Source organism: Triticum aestivum, chromosome 3A (assembly GCF_018294505.1).
Source record: "Triticum aestivum cultivar Chinese Spring chromosome 3A, IWGSC CS RefSeq v2.1, whole genome shotgun sequence".
NCBI classification, from domain to species: domain Eukaryota; kingdom Viridiplantae; phylum Streptophyta; class Magnoliopsida; order Poales; family Poaceae; genus Triticum; species Triticum aestivum.
Genome location: NC_057800.1, coordinates 179676504 through 179687367, shown reverse-complemented (window position 1 = coordinate 179687367; position 10864 = coordinate 179676504).

The following is a 10864-nucleotide window of genomic DNA, read 5'->3' as shown; positions in this document are numbered from 1 at the left end:
GGAAATAAGGACTAGGTAGCACGATCAATCTTAGAATGATGATTCAATAACTGTCGGATTTCGGGTTCCGGCAGACCCTTGAGGTTCGAACACTGGGGTGCGCGCAGAGTTTTCGCCTCCTACCTACCTGCACCCCTCGGCCATGCTAGGATCTAAACTACGGAAAGAACAACACAAGAGACACAGGGTTTATACTGGTTCGGGCCACCATTGTGGTGTAATACCCTACTCTAGTGTGTGGTGTGGTGGATTGCCTCTTGGGCTGATGATGATGAACAATACAAGGAAGAACAGCCTCGCGAGGGTCTGTACTTGGCTGGGGGGATGAACTGCTGGGAAGAGTTCAATCACCTTTCTCTCTCTCTCTCTCTCTCTGATCGAGACCCTCTCTAACGAGCCTCTTCCTGCCTACTTACCAACCTCTTCAACTCGCCGACCCCTTGCTATATGGGTGGCTGGTCCTATTTATAGAGGCCCTGGTCCTCTTCCCAAATATCGAGCGGGAAGGGATCCAACAATGGCGTGCTAATTTGATGGGGGACAGCAAGTATCAGCTATCCTGACAAAAGTAGTCTTCGTCTGCGCAAAGCTCTGGTGATGACGCCGTCTTGGGCTCCATGATGACCTCCGTCTCGTAGTCCTCCTGGTCTTGGTCTCGTTGCACCGAAATGGCAACCTTTGCCTGATGCCTCGGTACTCCGTGGCTGCGCTTGCCCCCTTTGCACCAAAGAGGAAAGGAGGATGCTGTGCGGGCTGGCACCCGCCTGGCGCCCTGAGTCGTCATGGCTTGCGTCACGGGCACCTCGTGAGGTACCCTGCCTTGATCTCTCCACCTCCTCGTGAGCCATCCTGATGAGGCCGTGCCTAAGGAAGCTCCGCGTCGTCCGCCCCGCGAGGCTTGGCCCCTCGCGAGGGTCTTGGGTTTGTGTTGGTGAAGACGGGCCATGCTGGGCCCCCCTTTGAGCCATGCCGCAGGCCGCAGGCCGTAGGCAGGCAAGTCTGGGGACCCCCATTCCCAGAATGCCGACAGTAGCCCCCGGGCCCAAGGCGTGCCTGTACTTGGCCGTGCAGGGAGGCGGAAGGGCAAGAACAAAGCGCCGTGGGCCCTAACAGCCTACGGCCTTGGGCGCCACGTGGCGGTTGATTGGACGTGGGCGCCTTAGCAACCGCGCGAGTTGATAAAGGAGTGCCATCCACCTAGGCCCTGCTTCTTGCTTTCCCCGGTTGCTGCTCAGATCCCCTTTCTTGCGCCTCTCCTTCCTTCCTCCGAAATTTCCGGATCTGCTCTGATCGTGCGACCTACGAAGGCATGGTGCCTCGCCAGCCCCCGGCCGCAGCTTGGTACTCGTCTGCCCTGGACTCGCTGAACGTGTCGGAGGCGAGCCTTGCCCGGTTGCGCTGGATGGCGATGGCACGGGGTATCGATGGGGTGAAGGTGTTCAAGGCCGGCTCCGCCACCCCTGAGGGTCAAAGGAGCACCTTCTATCCGCTCTTCGTAAGTGCCATTGTTGCTGGCCTGGTGCCTCCCTTCTCTGAGTTCTTCTTCCCTGTCCTCCGCCATTACAAGCTACAGGCTCTGCATCTCCATCCCAACTCCGTCCTTCTCCTGGCAATCTTTGCTTATTATTGCGAGGCCCACATTGGGGTGCAGCCCTCAGTGGCCTTATTGCGCCACTACTTCTACCTTCGGACCTCTCACGGTCCTGCTTCCGCGTGCGCGAGCTTCATCGCGTACGGTGGTGCCATTGCCATCTCGAACCCTAGGAAGAGGATTGAGGGCTTCAGGAGCAAGTGGATCTTGGTGGATGCTGGGCGCATCCACCCTTGGCTGATCCTGCCCACGGAGCAGCCCACAAGCTCCAGCGACTGGGGTCGAGCGGAGCTCGCGGATCCCTGCGCGAAGATGTGTTGGAGAAGATGGACGCGGATCTGAGGCCGACCGACATGGCGGCGGCGAAGCTGACCGGCGAGTCGCTGCTGAGGGAGTTCCTGGAGCACCAGCTGGCTCTGCTTCGGCAGTACTCACTTCCAATGTGGAGGCCCCGTCCGAGCCCCGCGGCCTTGGCCGAGGGACACCTCGCTGCGGTTCTCCAGTCTCTGGTCAGGGGCAACGTGGCAAGGCAGGAGGGCGCTCCTACGCCCTTGTGCCTCCGCAATGACTGGGAGCGGGTAGTGAAGTCCATGCCCGTCTTCAACGGGGATGGGCCCGTGCCCATGGAAACTCCCGAGGAACCGGTGGATGTGCCCTCCACGACTCCAGCGAAGAGGAGGAAGGAGGGGAGCGGGGAAACGGGCCTGACTCCGAGGCAACTAACGGAGAGTCGAGGGCTCCCCTCCCCCGGCGCAGGTCCCGCGTTCTCCGCCTCTCTCCGAGCGATGATGACGAGGATGACGGCGAAGACGACGACGAGCAGGACGGCGGGAGCTCGCCCCCGATCCCGAAGAAGGACAGGACCGGGCTGATCTCCCGCGGGTCTGCCCCGGCCCCGGGGCGAACCGCAGACGCACCTTCCGCCTCCAAGCTTCCCGAGGTTGATCCTTCCAGCCGGCTTTCAGGCTTCAAATTTGGCCGGAGGCCGCTTGAGTTCACTGGCGACGACCCGTAAGTGTTCGATTCTTGACTTTATTTCTTGCTCTGCTTCTGAGGCTTGACGTCCGCATCTCTTGGACACGCTGGCGCCCGCAGCAAAGAAGCCAAAGGGGGCTCCTGAGGTTCTATCCGTGGCGGCGCCTCTGCCCGCAAAGGAGGGTAACCGCAACGCACAGGCTTCTCCTTCCCGGTCGTCCTCGCGAGGCCTGGCCGAGCCGGCTGGGGCGAGCTCAGCCCCCACGGCCCAAGTGGCTCCCGAGGTGTCCTTGCCTGCCACCGCCACTATAGCTGTTGGGGCGCGGCAGGCTCTGCCTCAGGATGCCGTGGCCGCGCTGCCGCCTTCTCCTCCTACTCCACCGGCTGCTGTCTCTCTGACTCCTTCTGCCGTTCTGGATCGTGCTGCTGCTGAGCTGGACTGACTGCGGCAGGATCTTCTTGGCGCCGACCCTCGCTTGGTGGTCGGGCGCTTGGAGCTGGCATCTGGATGGGTTCGCTCCAACGCCTCGATTCGGGCAGCACTGGTCCAGGCCTCGACGGCATGCGACAAGGAGAAGCAGGCCGTCCTTGAGGCGAAGGCTACTCGTGATGCAGCCCTGGGAGAGGTGGTCGACGTCCGTGGTCGCTGCAAGGCACTGGAGGACGAGCTGCAAGGCCTGCGGGATCAGCTCGTGAAAGAGGTCCTCATTCACCAAGAGCAGGAAGAAGGTGTGAAGGCTCGCGAGGCGGCCGTCGAGGGCCGGGAGGCCAAGCTCATGAAGCGCCCCGACCGCCTAGGCACGCTGGAGCAGGAGTTGGGGGCGAGGAAGGCCGAGCTGGACGACAAGGCCCTGGTTCTTGCCGAGGACCGCGCGGCCCTCAAGGAGTTGGAGGCGAAGGCTCGCTCCCTGCTGAGGACACTTTATGACAGCGGCCTGGAGAGCCTGCTGGCTGGCACCGAGGACGGCCCCGCCAAGCTACTTCCCTTCCTGGTTCACGCTCTTGAAGATGTCGCCCTTGGCCTTGGCCCCACGGCCGAGGCCGAGGCGCGTGTCCTGTTATCTGCAGCACTGACGCGGGTCCTAACCCACATCTACCTTCGCGATCCCCGTGTCGACCTCGACAGCCTGCTGGAGCCAGTGAGTGGTGAGCGTGCCGCTGCCGCTGCCGAGGCCGTGAAGGGTCGCGCGGAGGCTCTGCTGGGGAATTCCGGGCCTTCAACACCAAGCCGGAGCAAGGCGCTGCCGACCCCGCTGCTCCGTGAGGCGAACCCACTCCGCGCTGCTCCCCCACCGACAAGTGACTCTGTCATGGCCCCTGTCCTGCTTTCAATTCCTGCACATGTATCATGCCTCGGGGAGGCGTTTAAACTTGCGTTTGGTATTGGGATAATAGTGCAGACTGTAATATTTGCTTTGAATTCCTTGAAATTTGCCCTTTTCCTTCCTACTTGCTTATGTTCTACGTCGGCAGAGCCCGGCCCCGCGCGTACCTCACTCAGCAATAGTCCCGACCGGAAACCAGGACGGGACCAAGGAGTGAGGGGCTATGTGACAAGTTAGGCTCCTGAGTCGCGATGCTCAGGAGTCCCCCTTGGCGCATGAACAACAAGTAGGGAGGTATGATGTGGGTGGATCCACCATTCTACGTCTGCAGAGCCCGGCCCCACGTGTACCTCACCCAGCAATAGTCCCGACCGGAAACCGGACGGGACCAAGGAGTGAGGGGCTACGTGACCAGTTAGGCTCCTGAGTCACGATGCTCAGGAGTCCCCCTTGACGCTCAAATGGCCTTCATACCTTGGCTCCGCTTGGGGAGAGGCGCGCGACGAACCAGGCCCGAGGGAGCCTAGCTGGGCGGCGTGCGTCTGGGCGTGACCCAGGCGCAGCCCCCGTGTCCAGCCCCCTCGCGCGGCACTCCCGAGGGGAGGCGTTACGATGAGGCTAGACACTGAGCTCTGGGCTCCCTGAGGTTGATGCGGCCCGGGGGCTACCCTCAGTTGTTTATCACTAGCGCGGAGCATAGCGCTTCCGTATCTGTACGGGCATAGCCGCTCCTCGGTAGTGTCGTCAGCCAATGCGGAGCATGGTGCTTCCACTGGTACGTGGGAGGGGGCCCCCTCCGGGAGGAGCCCCCGGGGCGTGTACAGCCCCGCCCTGACACGTGGCTGGCACGGTAGGGCCTGGCGAGGTGTATCTGGGCACCCGTGAGCCAGCGCGGGACTCACGCGGCCCTACCTCTAGGCGGGTTGCGCCTGGCACTGGGCCTTATCTTGTGATGTGTCCCTGCAAATTTGGTTAGATGCCTGCACTCTACGTCCTCGGGTCCTGGCCCTCGAGCTGGTCTCAGCCGTCGCTGGTATGCCAGGTCGCGATGTCGTGGTCAAGGCCAGAGGGTGAGGGCTGGAGAGCCAGTAAGAGCCCTGAGTCGCGATGCTTAGGTACCCCCCTTTAACGTGCAAGTGGTCGGCATGGAGGAGAAGAGGTGCCGTGGACCGGCATCAAATAATCGAGCATGGTTGGTTCTAACGCATAACCGGAAATAAACGCACATGGGATACGTGCCGCTGGGCCTGGCCCGAGCGGCTTGGGGATGATGCAGCCCGAGTGGTGCCCCCAACAAGGTAAGCTAACAACACGAAATAAAAGGGATACACGCCGCAGGGACGGACCGGCCTGGGAATAATGCAGCCCTGGGGGCGCTCCCAGCTGGAAGTGAAACTTGAAGGATGTCACCTGATGACGCCGAAGACGAAGGGGTGTTGGTGTAGCAGACTCGGTGGGCTGCGAAAGCCGATCCTCATGAGCCCCCAGGCCCAGGGCCTCGGGAGGCTCCGGAGGCGCTGGCGGCTCCTCGTGGACCATCTCCATCTCCGCCAGGGCTGCAGAACGCTTGGCCTCTTGTGCCTCCGTGGTGCCCCTCGTGAGGCGCTGGTACGTATCAGCCACGCTCGGCAAGCCGTAAGGCATGCGAACGTAGCTGTGGGGTGGACCTCCGCAGCGCCCCACTCGCGAGGGTCAGAGGCGCTCCAGGGAGGCGACTCGGTTGAGCCCTGGTATGTCGATGCAGACGTGCAGCCTGCCATCCTCGCCTGGATGGGGAGCCGCTGCCGGTAGGCGGCGGCCGCCTTTCATGATTCTTGACTCCTGTAACTCCTGGATGGCCTTGCTGACGAACTCCTGAGGGTCTGGATCTCCTTGCCTTGCTCCTTCTTGAGGGAAACGTTCTTCGAAACACACCTCGATGTGGTGCCCAAGCGCCTCCCTCGTGACCCTAGCTAGGTCGGTGGCCCTCCAGGGGAGAGCCCCCAAGCCCTGCCTGAGGAGGGCGCCGGGCGCGCTTTCCTATGCGATGGAAGGAGGTTCCCCCTGGGCAGGCACGGGCCCAGAGGGGCCTGCCTCCTGACTGGTCGGGCCGGACGATGTCTTCTTCTTCTTGGGGGCGGTCTCGGGAAGCCTCCTGCTTCCGCGATCCGGATCTTCTAGTGATGCGGCCTGAAAGGCTTGTTCCAGGGAACACAGCGCGTCCTTTTCACCGTGATGACTCCGCCACTTCCTGGCATCTTGAGGACGTTGTAGCTGTGGTGAGTTACGGCCATGAACTTGGCCAGCGCTGGGTACCCAAGGATGGCATTGTACGGCAGGCGAATGTGAGCGACGTCAAAGTCGATGAGCTCGGTGCGGTACTTGTCACGTGCCCCGAAGGTGACAGGGAGGCGGACCTGCCCAATCGGGACCGTGGAGCCGTTGATGATACCTGAGAAAGGCTTGGTTGGCTGAAGCTGGCTGTAGGGCACTTGGAGGTTGTTGAATGTCTCCACGGACAGGACGTTGAGCCCTGCCCCTCCATCGATGAGGGTCTTGGTGACCACCATGTTGCTGATGATTGGGGAACAAAGCATCGGGTGGACTCCAGCTGTAGCCGCACACTTGAGCTGATCTGCTGAGCTGAACGTGATGGCGCACGCCGACCACCTGACAGGGCGCGTGGCTTCAAGCCTGGGGAGGACTGCGTTCACTTCGCGGGCGAACTGCTTGAAGATGCGTTGAGAGGCTGGGGCTTGAGCCCCGCCCAGGATGCAGGCGATTGCGCGTGGCTCCTGGAAGCCCCCAGCCTCCTCGTCCTGGTGGTGGTCCTCGTTTCTCCTTGGCTGCGGCGGCAGCGATGGGAGGCCTACGTTGCCTTGCGGGCGATCCTCGCGAGGCTGATCCCTCCAGCCTCCCTCGCGAGGCGGGTCTTGCCAGCGATCCTCGCGAGGTTGATCGCGCCACCCCTGGCGTGGGGCATGGTCTTCCCAGCGTCCTGCGTTCCTTCCTCCTCCTCGACCATAGCCCCGGTCACCGCGGTCGAGGCGATGGCCGATCCTTCCTTCTCGCACGGCTCGGAGTTCTTGATATTCGTTGGTGTTGTGGGTGTGGAGGTCGTGGTACACACAGTACCGGCTGCCCTTGGAAGGTTCGGGCTGATCTCTGCCCTTGGTGTCTGGTTCTGCCGTGAGCACGGCAGCCCCCTTGCGCTTCACATCCTTGGCCTTGAGCTTCTTCTCTTCTGGGTCTGCGGCAGGCAGCTCGAGGAGGGAGAGACGCCCTTCCTCAGCCCTGGCGCACTTGTTTGCCAAGTTGAACAGCTCCAAGGAAGTGCACAGGTCTTCATGCATCGCCAGCTTCTCCTTCATCTTGACATCGTGCACGCCGTCGGAGAAAGCTGAGATGATGGCCTCCTCAGTCACCTTGGGAATCTTGAGGCGTGCGTTGTTGAAGTGCTGGATGTACTTTTGCAGGGTCTCCCCGGGTTGTTGCTTGATGCGGCGCATGTCACTCACGGCGGGTGGCCGGTCGCGAGTGCCTTGGAAGTTGGCGATGAAGCGGGTGCGCATCTCTTCCCAGGAGGAGATTGTGCCTGGAGCCAGGTTTAGAAGCCAGGTGCGGGCCCCATCCTTGAGCGCCATGGGAAATCAGTTCGCCATGACCTTCTCGTCTCCGTTGGCAGCTTCGATGCCCAGCTCGTAGAGCTGGAGGAACTCCGCAGGGTCGACCGTGCCGTCGTAGCGAGGAGGCAGGTCTGGCTTGAACTTGCTGGGCCACGCGACGCTGCGTAATTCGGTGGTGAAGGCGCGGCAGCCTGCTATGGCCACGGGAGGCCTTGAGTGACGGAGAGCTTGGTCTTGCATGTCCCCACGCGCTGCAGCTGAGAGCAGTGCGGGGTCTTGACGCGCGGGAGCAGGAGCATGGTCGCGACGTGCTGGAGTAGGGAGCGCCCGGGCGGCTTCTTGCGGGCGAGGGACTTCTTGGCAGCTCTCTTCTTGCCGCGCTGGCACCTGACAGAGCGGGTTCCGCCCAGGGGCCATGCGCCTTGGAGCCATGGCATTTTCTTGAGGAGGAAGCGGCCGGGGCGCCGCCGGAGCCTCGTCGCCCGCGCGGGGCGGGGTGCGGTCAGTGGAACGGACGGCGCAGGAGAGCCCCCCGCGGTGCGGACGAGCTCGGCGACGCGGTCGAGCCATTCTTCGTAGACGTCGTGGACGGGACGGTAGCGCGGGAGCTCGTTTGCCGCGATGAGTGCAGCCCGAGCCTCCATGGGCGCACGGAGCACGCGGGACGAAGATCCAGCTGGGCGAGCGAGGGAGTTGCGGTGCGGCTGTCTTGCCGCACCGACGGATGCTGGGAGGATGCTTGCTGCTCGTCCCCCGCCGGGCCGGTGGCGGCGTTGACGGCAGAGGACGCCTGCCGACAGGGGCTGTCTGGGAGACATGGGAAGCGAGGGCGGCCCGGCGCTCGGCGCGGGCCCGACGAGCGTCAGACATGGGCGCGATGGTCGGAGGAGAGCGAGGCGGTGGAAGACGAATTCCGGCGCACCCCTACCTGGCGCGCCAAATGTCGGATTTTGGGTTCCGGCAGACCCTTGATGTTCGAACACTGGGGTGCGCGCGGAGATTTCGCCTCCTACCTACCTGCACCCCTCCGCCATGCTAGGATCTAAACTACGGAAAGAACAACACAAGAGACACAGGGTTTATACTGGTTTGGGCCACCGTTGTGGTGTAATACCCTACTCCAGTGTGTGGTGTGGTGGATTGCCTCTTGGGCTGATGATGATGAACAATACAAGGAAGAACAGCCTCGCGAGGGTCTGTACTTGGCTGGGGGGATGAACTGCTGGGAAGAGTTCAATCACCTTTCTCTCTCTCTCTCTGATCGAGACCCTCTCTAATGAGCCTCTTCCTTCCTACTTCCCAACCTCTTCAACTCGCCGACCCCTTGCTATATGGGTGGCTGGTCCTATTTATAGAGGCCCTGGTCCTCTTCCCAAATATCGACCAGGAAGGGAGCCAACAATGGCGGGCTAATTTGAAGGGGGACAGCAAGTATCAGCTATCTTGACAAAAGTAGTCTTCGTCTGCACAAAGCTCTGGTGATGACGCCATCTTGGGCTCCACGATGACCTCCATCTCGTAGTCCTCCTGGTCTTGGTCTCGTTGCACCGAAATGGCAACCTTTGCCTGATGCCTCGGTACTCCGCGGCTGTGCTTGCCCCCTTTGCACCAAAGAGGAAAGGAGGACGATGTGCGGGCTGGCACCCGCCTGGCGCCCTGAGTCGTCATGGCTTGCATCACGGGCACCTCGTGAGGTACCCCGCCTTGATCTCTCCGCCTCCTCGTGAGCCATCCTGACGAGGCCGTGCCTGAGGAAGCTCCGCGTCGTCTGCCCCGTGAGGCTTGGCCCCTCGCGAGGGTCTTGGGTTTGTGTTGGTGAAGACGGGCCGTGCTGGGCCCCCCTTTGAGCCACGCCACAGGCCGCAGGCAGGCAAGTCTGGGGACCCGCGTTCCCAGAACGCCGACAATAACCAATACGCTAAGAGTGAGAGTATTGTCCATTAACTACCAAGCAACGAGGTTGCTAGGAGTATTGATTTCACACATCACAGTTCACATGTCGGCATTCCGGTTACAACAACACGGGACCGAGGAATGAATAATGATGGCGAGAAGTATCACTGCGTCAGGAATTCATAAGAGGTGGTGTAATTCTCATGACAATCCTGACATAAAGGGGTTATACTCCAAAGTAGAATAGAACAAAAGCTAGATTGGCATTTTGATCTGCGGAATACAACTGCCTTGACCCAATCCCAGAGATGGATGAGGTACTAGTGTTTGTTTCTCCTAGTCATTTCAGAATAGAATGGCTTGACGGACCACAAGAGTAATAGGCATCGATGAACGATGCACGCATACTCTTGACTATCAAATGATAGACGGAGGTCAGGATACAACTAAAGAGAACAACTCAAATGCATATGTAATTTTCTGAGTTGTGGACGCATAGATTAGTATGTCGAACAAGTTCAACATATTTCTTCCGGATAACCCATGCAGAAGAGGAAGGACTGGCAGATTCACAATATAGAATCGAGAACTCATCAAGAGCATTCTGGTTGTGATCTTTTGGTTCAAAAAAGGAACTTCTGTTGAGGATGGTTCGTGGTATTGGAAGAATGATATACCACATACCTTGAGGACTATCGCAAAGGTTACTAATATCCTAAAGGAACTAGCAAACACTATCAACATGAAGTAAGTAAGGTGAATCTCGGGTTCAAGAACCCAGGAATAGAATGCCTACTAACTAAATGGCATCACATGATGCTTTCGAGAGTAATGGCCAGAATCATCACACTGGGGATACAAAGCATTGCTAGATTACTCAGTGGTTCTCTAAGACACCTATGGTCATAATAATAGTTCCAACATATATACTGAGGCAATGAAGTACCTCAACACACTGGTTAGTTTGGTTAATCTGGCCCAAAGGAACATTGGGAATGGAAAGAAGGGAGTTGCAAATGCATCAGACATATTTAGAAACCTGGGATGAGTCGGACAACATAACAGCTCTAAATGGTCAAAAATATTTGAGACATCATGAAAAATGGTGGCATAACCACTCAACATCACAATATCAAGGTTCTGAGACCAACTGTTATCACACGGAAGTAGTAGGAATTGAACTGAGGCTTGAATCCATCAATCTTATGAGTCTATGGATTAGTAACACGTGATCCTAATAGAAAGAAGAGAAAGCCTAGTTCCTTAACCCCGTAGAAGAGAAGAGGATGACTCAGATCAGAAGGGCATAAGGTAAAGGAGTAAAAAGAGCCTTACGTTCCCTTCCACAATCAATTCCCTTATATAACTAAGGAATTTCTAGACTCAATTTCGACCAGTTTGGCTTGATAATCCTACAGGTCATCAGGCTCTGATACCTAAGTTGCCAAGACCCCGATCCTAAGCCACGTCGATCT